Genomic DNA, 11,621 nt, shown 5'->3' with positions numbered 1-11,621 from the left:
ATTTAAACTGCAGAATTAATCAGATTTTCTCATTATTTATCCCCGCCAGCAGATGGCGCATTGGCACAACATGTTATAAACATTTGCTTTTAAAATCATATTTCTCTTTCATCCCACCCCCCTCGACACGCCCCGCGTGCCACCCTCGCGTGCCACCCCCAGACTTTATTTTGACAGCAACACGTGGCATGCGATGCTCCATCATCTCTACAGCGGAAACATTCTCGGGGGGAAAAGTTCGAAAAAAACTGGGCGGTGTGGGAGTTTGGTCACAAGGAGCGCACAGCCTAAAAACTGACACGCTGAAAGTGTTTCAATCAAGTCAAGTGCGTTTGGAAGTGGACAGAGTTTGTGAGTTCTCCGCGCTCGCACTGAACGCGTGCGTGCTTTTGACGTCATCCGCACAGGTGCCAAAGGCAGAGTTGTGATTAAGTTACTCCTAGACGCGCGCCAGCCATTTACCAGGTAAGTGCTTATTTTCCTTAATATTCTAACTAAATATGTACAGTAACCGGGTCGTGTTTGTTTAGAAGGGATGTACTCGTCCTGTGGGTTTGTGTACTTCAGGTGAGGCGTGAGAAACATGGCATCAGTTCAACATCCTTCAGTCTTTCACTGTTACTCCTGCACTGTATCTCTTTTACTGCATCCGGATGCTTTACTGAAAAGCCTGACTATCCTACGCAGAAATTAGAGAAAAACGGAATGTTTCAGTGATGAAAAGGATCTAATGTGTCATTGGAATCAACACAACAGCTGTGACACTGCAGCTTGATTCAGAGGAGTAGTGAGTCTGTAGTTCTCCATCAATCAAAGCTCCTCTTTTCTTTCTTTCTTTCTTTCTTTCTTTCTTTCTTTCTTTCTTTCTTTCTTTCTTTCTTTGAAAGGGCTAAAAGAGTTAAACGTGTTGGAGGTGGAGGTCCTAATAGAGAGTGGGCAACCTTGGGACACACTTACACTTTAAAAATGTGTTCAGAATATAACGAGATGTTTTAAAACATACTACGTTAGAATAAAATCTGAATGGGTAAGAGACCAGATGAAGACAGACCAGAATACAGTGTAATGTACATTTAGAGATTCAGTAACTGGAGACACTTGATTTTGTGTGCTTATGATGATGCTCAAAAACATTGCCTAGGAAGGGCAGATCACTTGGTTTTAAGATGCATACTTCTGCTGGATAGTTGTCTGTAATAAATAGACTGTGATTCATAAGTGCATGCACGCAGTTGTTTTTGATATTTTGAGGGTATTCAATGGATTTTCTTGTATGCTGGTTGGGGTTTTGCTCTGGGAGAGACTGGAACGTTTTGGATTCGGTTATGCAGAATAATGTGAAAAGTTACAGATCCAGGCGTCAACACGGTCCAAACCCACACGGCCAGCCTCAGAAAGGAAGAAATGTCTGACTTAACAGATGTCACATTAAAAATCACCAGTTGCTCCTGTACTTTTGCTGTAGCAGAGCTCTCTGTTGGTTTAGAGTGAGCAGAACACAGTTTTGAGGCTGGGCACTGAATGTGAATGATGACTGAGCAGTACTTTTGAATTGATGGGAAAAAGCCAGACGTGTTTCTGTCCTCGCGTGTCTATGCATTGACCAAACCCATCGAGAGAGCTTTTGTGCCTCTCTATTGTCTCCACCTGTGCAATTCTTCTCATCTCTCGATTTTGGCTTCTCACACACAGTTACTCTGCTTTACCCAGCATCCATCACTCCTAAACACACATACTTATCATTCATGTTTTGTTTTTGTTATGCTTTTTTTTTGTTATATTTATTGGCACTGTAAACAATAGTGTGAATAAGCAAATATTAACAAATTCTTAACAATAGCGGGGTTGTCAAACTTGAAACTTTTTTTTTTTTTTTTTGAAATAAAGCTGAAATAAATAGAAATGGAAAAAAACTAAATGATGACGATGATAATTTGATAGAAAAAAATAATTATGTTAGAAATGTCGCTTTGGCAACAAACTGAAAAAGCATAAGTGTTAAAGCACTAATATTACTAATGGGAAATAAAACTTGAAATCTGAAAACCAAACATTGATAGTAATATAAAAAAAATAAAAATAAAATGTAAATATAAAAACAAGCTAATTCAAAATATCAATAAAAAATATATGAGAACATAAATAATACTAAAATAACACTAACACTGGTTAGTGCAAAATAAAATTAAGACTACAGAGAAAATTTTACACAAAAACTCTTGTGTAGAGGATGTTTTTACCCAGAAATTACCATTGAGCAAGTTTCAAAAACTAAAATATTTTTTTCTTGTAAAATGAACTTTATTTACAACCTATTTACAAAAAATTAAATAATAGTAAATAAATAAAAAAAGAAAAGAAAATGACACAAGAATTCATTTTATTTATATACATTTGATTTGTTGAGCCTGTCTTAGACTTACCTTCTGATCCATTTATGGTATGTTTAGATGTCACTGATGTGCTAAAAACAGAAAAGTTTTTACTTAATGTTTTTCGTGTACAGATTACAACGTTGAAAATAAAATCTGTCTACACAGATCTGGGGAAATGGCTTAAAACGCTGTATTATTCATGCCAGGCCTGTAGTTGGCAATTGTCACTTTGTAAAGAAATACTGTGCAAACACATAATATGCATATACCTGCACTATTTATGCAAAATAATTTTTTTTGTGGTTTACATTTTAGTGGATGAACACACGACCGATTTTCAAAAAGTTGCATTTTCAGTCCCCCAAAAAGACATTACAGTGTAAATAAACTGCCAAAATGCATTTTAGTTGAAAACCGTATCGTGTAAACATCTCCTGAGACTCCTCCTCTCTCTATTCAGATCGGCCCAGAGTGCTAATCGACTGTGGAAGACATAACATCCACAGACATGTCTTATAATTGCGCATGTCTCTGCACTAAAACCATGTCAGCGGTACAATAAATCAGCCGCGTACAGAGACCACCAAGGCAAGTAGTGCAGTACCATTTCTGGTTTTGATAGTCAACTGAACCACAAAATAACATCCCATACAAAGCAACAATTCAATGCCGTTATTTCATAGTGGGCACCAAACTAGAGTTTCTGCTTCGAAAACCACTGTTTTTGGACTCTTTCAGCATGTGCAAAGATTCTAGTCTCTCTTTGGTTTAGCAAGAATTTGCACCACATGCTCAAATGCACAGGAAACTGCCTGCTCTGATATGATCTGTCGTCAGCTGTTGATGATGAAAGAGACTGAGTGTCTCTCTCAATTCATAATTGTGTGGACATCTTTTCTTTTATCTGCAGAAATAGTTCTCAGGCGAAAGAGTCCACAGGAGGTCACGGACATACGTTTTGTTCTGAAGTTAAATAATCTGGATGATACAAAAGTGCATTCACACGTATGCATGAAGCTTTCAAAGAATTTGGCAACAGTCTGTAGGATTTACATTTTATATAATCACAAATAATAAATTCCAAATGTGAAAAAATACCATCTACTTTCCCTTTAAACAAACAGGTCAAAGAGGTAAATACTCTCATTGACTGAGCATCATCTTGCTGTATTTGCAAGTGCATCAGACTTGAACTTTCGAAGGTGAGACACTTCTTTGCATTTGCATTTTAACTTAACTGTGAAGTTAGGTGTGACTGCATCTTTAAAATGGGTTATTAGCATATTACACGCCCTAACCGTCTCCATATAAGGGCAGCATATAGTGTGTCCTACATAAAGATGCATTCTCTCACTGAATGATGGATGATGTAGAGTGGTTGTGTTTCTTTCAGTTGTTTGTGCGCACAATGTGGTATCTTGTTGCTGGATTTCTGTCTCTTACCACATTTCCTGTGTGCTCTCTCTCTGTTTTGTAGCAGTTGAAGGCTGTCTGTGTTCTTATTTAAAGGCTGTAAACAGGATAGTATGGTAGTTGTAATGATGGCATATGTCTGTCTGCACCACAGTTTCTCTGTTCAGGGCAAAATCTACTCCATGTTTTCTGTAATTGAGGCCTAAAACGTATGCCCAGTTGCAGCCATACTTTACCAAAAACTGGGTCTTCTCTAACCACTTCCTTTGCAAAAAGTCACGACAGTGTTTAACCACTGCTTATCATTGCTGTTGAGTCAGTTCAGATGAGTCACTTCTGAATTCATGGCTGTGTTTGCAAATATAGAAAAGTGCAGTCCTGTTTCTATAACCGTGTCTGGAAAGCTCAGTATAGAAGCCTGCACACTGGCTCTGGATTGAAACTTCATCGGTGTTGTGGTGAGCTCGTAACATTTTTCTAAGAGGTTTTAATTGATAACCCTACATATTAAACATTAAAATAAAATGTAAATTTGATTTAAACTTTTTACTTGATTTAAAAGGTAATTTTTAATGTCATTTTAATTTGATTTAAACATAATTTTATATGTAACCTTTTAATGCAATTTGATTTAAATTTAATCTTTAATTTTAATTCATTTTCATTTTGTTTCAACATTTAAAATTTTACTTCGTTTATTTGTATTGTTTAATATTTGATTTAAATTGATAATTTAACTTCTTTTAATTTGAATTAAGTTTAATTTCAAATGTTATTTTTAGTGCAATTGAGTCTTTGGTTTAAATTGAACATTTAACTTAAACCAAGTTACATATATGTGAATCAAAGTACATTTAACATAATGCAATTTAAAATTTAAATGAAATGTTCCGGCATTTTATGCATCCAATGTATTTTTCTGTTCCATTTGAAAATCAAGAAATTTTACTAAAATGTTGCTGTCGTGACAGGTCCACATTATGCTATGGCTTGTAAACCAAAAGACCACCACAGGAGCTTATTAACTAATAATTGTCCTTTTTTTTCCTAAGCTTTTTGTGGCCCGTGGGTAAGAACGTATCATACTTGTCAGAACGTAGAGCTTGTGAATACCTCCTGCTCTTGAGTCATGATCATAATATCTGTTTCTATGACAGCAAAACATATCAAACATAATACCTGAGGAGTGAAACGTCTTATGTAACTAGCGTCATAAAGATATAAATACCAAATATCGAAAACTAACAGCAATTAGCCGCCACTGGAATGCAGAATTGTAATGAATCATTCGGTGAAATTTTCAAATACCAACACATTGTCCATTATTCAGACTGAGCTCATGTCTTCTATTGTTCATCTCCACCCAGCACCCTTTGTGTTACTTTCTTCTGGTTGTACTGCGTGTAGTTTGATGTTGTGGGATGGAAGGTATCAGTGTTGACTCCCTATCATTGAATGTGATAAGAATGTGGGGAATGTTTTTATTCTAGCGTGTTTTAACCAGAACGGGGAGGTGTTGTGTAGCTTTGGCGTGAGTGTGGTGCTGTGCTGTCTGGGTGTGTGTTGGGAAGGTGTGACACTGTTAAGCTCACTCATGGGAGTGGATCATGGGAGAAAAAGCACTGTATGTTCGGTAGGTTTGGGGTGTGCAGCTACACTATAGACTCAGTGTATTGAGTTATTACTTTACGGCTCATACTTTGAATCCTTGTAATTGTAATATTTGGTACTAAATCTTTTCTAAGTCTGTAGCGTGATTTTAAACTCAGAACACACCCTGGTCACATTATATGTGGCTAGGGTTTGTGCAAAAAATTGAATGCGATTTTCATGTGCATTTCGTCGGTAGAGGCGCCCCTGTGATTAGTAGCATATCTAAGTATATAAGTTTTGTTTTGAAAACCTGGCAACCCTGATCTGAATGCACGTGCTGGATACTATTAATCACAGGAGCGCCTTTACTGACAAAATTGCATGAAAAATTGCATAGCAATAGCAATGCCAATGTTCATGAACTGAAGTGTGGTGTACCTTAAGTCAGATAGATTTGGATAAAAGCCTCTGATTGTCTTTTTGAGTTTGATTTTAAAGTCACATATGAGTCATGGTGTTGGGAGGGGAATGTGCGGTTTCAGTTGTCAAAACATTTCACAGTTTTTAATACCAATTTCACTGCCATAGCAAAGACTGATATTACTAAAGACTATGGCTGGCTGATGATGTGGCCAAAAACGTTATCGCAATAATATCAGTCGATAGTTATCTCAATAAATTGTAAATATTTTAAAACCTCTGGTTTCTACAAGTTTCACTTAAAACCTGAAAAATAAAATTTATGTGACCTACAAATGTCACGACTTTCACTTTTCACTTTCATAACCCCAGTTAAAATCAATTAAAAATCAATTAAAATCAAATAAAAATTCTATGTACCAAATTCTCTGAAACATCTTTGGAGACAGCTTATGGTAGAGAAATGAACATTCAATTCATGGGCAACAGCTCTGGTGGTCATTCCTGCAGTCAGCATGCCAATTGAGCGCTCCCTCAAAACTTGTGACGTCTGTGACATTGTGCTGTGTGATAAAACCACATTTTAGAGTGGCCTTTTATTGTGCCCAGCCTAAGACACACCTGTGCAATAATCATGCTGTCTAATCTGCATCTTGATATGCCACACCTGTTTGAGGGGGATCGATTATCTCGGCAAAGGAGAAGTGCTCACTAAAACAGATTTAGACAGATTTGTGAACTAGATTTGATAGAAATAGGCTTTTTGTGTACATAGGAAAAGTCTTAGATATTTGAGTTCACCTCATTAAAAATGGGGGCAAAAACAAAAGTGCGTTTTATAATTTTGTTCAGTGTAAATATCACACATTTCTGCCACAGTACCATGGTGTAAATGATGACAATTTGTAGAATGAAAATGGCACAAAATCATATTGAACATTAATCAAGCTCTTTTTATTGTTATCGTTTCAAAGAATTACATTGTGATAATTATCTTTTTATTGTTTCATAGCTATGCCCTACTCGAAGACTCCCTTATTATGCTAAATTCTGAATTAATCCTGAATTTAACTGCTGAAATTGGACTGAGAAGCAGGTTTGTAATTAAAAACATTTGATTGAAAAACAATTAATATAAAAAAAAAGTTCTTAAATTATCATGTTACAGCAGTGAGTTTTTTTTATTTTTTATCGTCAGTATTTTCCAGTATTAGCCTACTAGAATAAGAAACTGTCCACTTCCTGAGATGGTCTGATTTTTTTTCTCCGTTAAAGGCCAAAATTCATGGAAACTGCTCTCAGAGCCCATAAAATAAACCAAGTTAGTATAAAGGCTAGAGTCAAGTATGTACATGGGTGAAATGAATCTGTGTGCATAATACTCGATTCCTCCGTACTTCAGGAAAACTGAGAGATGGAAAAATCCTGGCTATTTTAGAGCTGTTGGATGACTTTGAGGTGTGTGTGAGTGTATGCTAATATTCCAGGCCACATCATGTTTTGATCATGTCATGTAGTATTGTTGTACCAGAAATTCTTCATTCACATCTTCCATCAGATTTGTTTAGATCTAACCCAAAACAACACCAGCAAGTTTAGGAATATAGACTCACACAGGCACACAAATACTAAAACCTTCGCTATATTCAAAGCTGCTTTGTAACTGCTTCCGATATAATAACTTTCCCACAGATCTGATTCTGAACACTGGAATTCGCATAGTTTCCCAGCTTTTTAGCCCATGATGAGTCACTCAAGGTGTTTACTGTGTGAAAATAAAATAATTATTCAATTTTACCTCAAGGTAAACACATAAAGAATGCACTGCATTCGCCTCGACTAAACACAAGAGTAACTTAACCTACTTGTTTAAACTGGATGTGTTTTGATTTGGGAAATCTTTTTGTTAATAGCATGAGGTGAGAAGTGACACTTTATGCAAAACAGGAGAAGATCCTTCAGTTTGAACCTGGAATGCTTTCTGATTTCTATAGGCTGTGGAGATATTTGAGTGGCTGCAGGAACAGTAATTACTGCACAACCAGACGTTCTGACATTTCTCAGAGCACTTGCTTGCAGTGAATATCTAGGGTTTCAGTATCCTCATTAGCATGCTATTTCAGTCAGATAGCTTCCTGGCTGACCTTACTGTCTGGTCACTCAGTTTTTTACGCTGAAGGAAACAGAATGGGTTTTCTGTAAGCATCTCAGAGAAGCATCTGAAAAGAATGATTGGTGCCAGTGTTGGAAAGAATGAAAAAGCTTGATAGAGCTACTTTACATTCAGGGCAATATTGTACTACAAACAGGAGTAGGTCTGTCGATTAAGCTAAAATATTGTTCAGCTTGACAAATCTCTCAGAATTGATCAAAAACCTGTTGGAGTCTCATTATATCACAAAATGTAGAGGAAAAATAGCATAAAAAAGATAACTAGGCTTTGTGGCATAATTTTCATGACAGTTATGCAAAATGAACAACATTTTGCATCCGTTTCTCATTAATGCAATGCAATGCAAAGATAAATGCATGTGTATATAATTAAATAAATACATAAGTAGGTTGAAAATCTATGTAGGTTGAAAATTTATGTAAAGTGATATATAGCAAATCTCAGCTGTTTGATTATATCATCACAAAATGTAAACTATATTGCCCAGCTCTAATCTGCTAAATGACAAATGCAAAAAAAACAACAAAAAAACTAAACAAATTATTCTGCACACAATTTGATTAAAATTTGATTGATTGTTTTCTGTACAAAGTTTGATTCAAATCAGTTAACTGATTCAATTTAGTATGTTTTTAATTCAGTTAGCCTACATTATTATTCCTTCATCCTGTGTTTGTCGACAGCTTTAATTACTCTGAATGAGAAATTCAGAATGCAAAAGGCCAAACGTATTATTAAATAGACTTTAAATCCTTTCATTTATGTAAAACACACACGCTTCTCTTTTGCTTTCAGTGTGAAAAGTGTGTACCTTTTCACTATCCTGAAACTTACTTTGTAGTGATAGGTGCTAAAACCTTACGTTTGGCATGTCAGGTTTCACTGGCTCTGTAGGCTTTTCTCAGAAATCCTCTGACCTTCTCAAATTTAAACTGAGTGCCAATGTACCATACGAAAAAGGCAGTTTTATGCGTTCTCTCTCTCACACCCTCACTTGGATGTGAAACGGTTGTACTATGCAAATGTTTTTTGACAGTCTCTCAGCCCTGGCCAATTCTTACTCAGAATATTTTGGGTATATGAGTGTAAAATGGGGACATTGGTTGATAGTTGGTTGGGGCTTGAGAATAAATTTGATTTAGGGCGGCACTAAAATTACAACCATTGCAATTTAGGTCAAAATGCAATTTAACTTTAGTATGAAAAGCAAAATGGGATGAAAAGAGTAGCAGTAACAGATCTGATAACAACCAAATGTCTGTTATGTTACGATTATTCTTTAAGTAGGCCTGACTACCTTAAAATGGTGAAAGCTAAATATTTTTTATAAACTTTAACTTTGCTTACATTGACTTTTTGCAATGACTGAAACAGTTTTTATGTATTTTTTTTTATCCAGAATAATGCAGCTCTAGTTTAGGTTTTCATTTGAATTTTCATATTCATTCTAGAACTTATTCCAGTGCATCACTGATTCAACACCCGTTCCATTCAGATCCTGGATTACTGGCTTTTCATCAGAATCTAGTTCCTGTAATCGTTTACATGCCATTCTTACAGTTCTGAGGTATTTTGATTTGTTCTTGTATTATATCAACACTATGCCTCATTTTAAATAATGTCCTGAGACTGTTCACTGTGAAAACATGCAACATGAGGGGAAAGTTGTCCAGTTTAAACCAGTAATACCAGTCCCTGATGGCTCTAACCTGTGAGCTGTGTCATGGACTGATGCTGACCGAAACCAAAAGCTAATAGCTGCATGTCAGGTGTGTTGTTAGGAAACAATCCCCCCGAGCGGACACAGATTCCTTTCAATTGGTTCATAAGAACACCAAGAAGATCAGCTTATCCAGTGTTACTGTGCAGTTAGCATTGCATAGCCATTATTATGTATCTAAATGTGTAAAACCATGTTGACCGGTTTGCCAGTTTTCCGTTCTAACATCTCCTTAAGTTTCCCCTACGCTGAAGCAAAAGAAACTTGAGCTAATGGTGGCAAACGCCAACAAATGTCAACATGGAAACATGGGCTCCCCCAAACCTGCCTTTTATTTTTGAGATGCAAATACTTTAACTTTTCCAGTCAGTTGAACAATGTCTATTTTTATGCAGACCCTCCCTGCCTTTCCTTCCCTTGCTTTATATATATATAAAAAAAAAAAAATTCAGAACCATGTTCATATTATTATTGTTTGTTGTGGGTTAGTGCTTAAATCTTGTCCTGTTGATTAATTAAAATGACTGTCTTGTCCAGTTAAGATTGGTTTGCATGCCATTTGGTAAAAGCTGGCAGAACATTTCCGTTTAATACTGTAAATCTGCTTTGAAACAACCTCTATTGTATACATTTGATTTTTAAATATAAAATTTGATTACCTACTGTTCTGCATTTCTTTGTTTACATACTATATTTTTTGATGATGTTGGGTCAGCTCAGAAATGCACAGTGGTTTAGAAATTTGTAATCTGTAGGATTTAAAAAAAAAAGAATAACATTTACACAAAGGTTGACCAAAAATGCAGTAAAAACAATAATATTGTTAATTTAAATATTATTGCAGTAAAACAAAAGTATTCTCTTTTAATATATTTTAAAATGTAATTTAGTCCTGTGATGCAGATCTGTATTTTCAGCATCATTACTTCAGTCTTCAGTGTCACATGATCCTTCAGAAATCATTCTGATCTGCTGATTTGCTGCTAAAAAAAATTACATTATTATTAATGTTAAAATGGTAATGCTGCCTTAAATATCTTAATTATCACTTTTAATCAATTGAATCCACCCTTGCATAATAAAAGTATTAATTTCTTCCGAAATGTTTTCTTTTCTCTGCTTGTTTATTTAGTTATTAAAATTCCATAGTGAAGTGCAGTTAAGATATAACTGAAATTGATAGCTTCTGTTCTGGAATCTGATTGGTTAAAACAGCATTCCAACGGTCCTAAAACACATAATATACAGCTGTGCTGATTCACTATGAATATACCATCCTAATGGATTGGTTTTATCAAGTAACAAAATGGAACAAGTCATTTAACGACATTGACTCACATTTTTTAGTGCTTAATTACCATATTCAGATCAATATTCAGATCATATTCAGCAGAATTTCTCCTTCATTCAGAGCAAAAGACACTGAAGTGCAGTGATTCTGTGTGAATCTAGTAGTTCTTTTCTGTTCGGCTGATGCTAATGAGAGCAGCCGGGATCCTCGCTAACATGTTGGATTAATTGAGTTTCAGAGGGGACGGAAATGTGGCTGCCGCCTCCTCTGTGATTACATAAAAAACTCAACAACAGTGCAGAGCAGCCAAAGTCTCTAGAGGCCGCAGTAATTAAGAGAGATCCTGAACAGAGGCATCGTTAAGGCTGCTAATTGCCTGGAGACCTAATGGTGGGATAGATTTGCATTCCCTCGGACTCAAACTCAAACCAAGAATGCAGCGACATCCGTAGCCACAACTGCTGGGTCACGCTGGGTAGGAGAGACATGAGAGCGTGCGGGTTTATGTTTGTCCCGTGTATGGAGCCAATTTCAGGCTTTCACACACTTTCTCTTGTTGATCGCAAATTCAGGACAGCGTGACACAGACGCTGACCTATCTACAGTCTTTACAAGGGGCAGATTTCTTAAATTCTT

At 36.0% G+C, this 11,621-nt stretch overlaps 1 protein-coding gene across 3 annotated transcripts in view; it reads left to right on the top strand.

The window, feature by feature from the left end:
- Window positions 1-164: 164 nt before the first annotated feature.
- LOC127963926 (PDZ and LIM domain protein 2-like) overlaps window positions 165-11,621 on the top strand; it is a 60,119-nt gene continuing 48,662 nt past the window's right edge. The window contains exon 1 of one of the 3 annotated variants that reach the window (XM_052564026.1): window positions 165-465. The gene's annotated coding sequence lies outside the window, so the exon portion shown is untranslated. Of the gene's footprint in view, window positions 466-546; window positions 568-4,094; window positions 4,247-11,621 lie in introns of those variants that run through there. The other 2 variants (XM_052564025.1, XM_052564024.1) reach the window with 2 other exon arrangements.

This window comes from Carassius gibelio, chromosome B8, assembly GCF_023724105.1.
Source record: "Carassius gibelio isolate Cgi1373 ecotype wild population from Czech Republic chromosome B8, carGib1.2-hapl.c, whole genome shotgun sequence".
In the NCBI taxonomy this organism is placed as follows: domain Eukaryota; kingdom Metazoa; phylum Chordata; class Actinopteri; order Cypriniformes; family Cyprinidae; genus Carassius; species Carassius gibelio.
The sequence above is the reverse complement of the archived record's forward strand: the minus strand, read 5'-3'. Positions and strand labels throughout refer to the sequence as shown.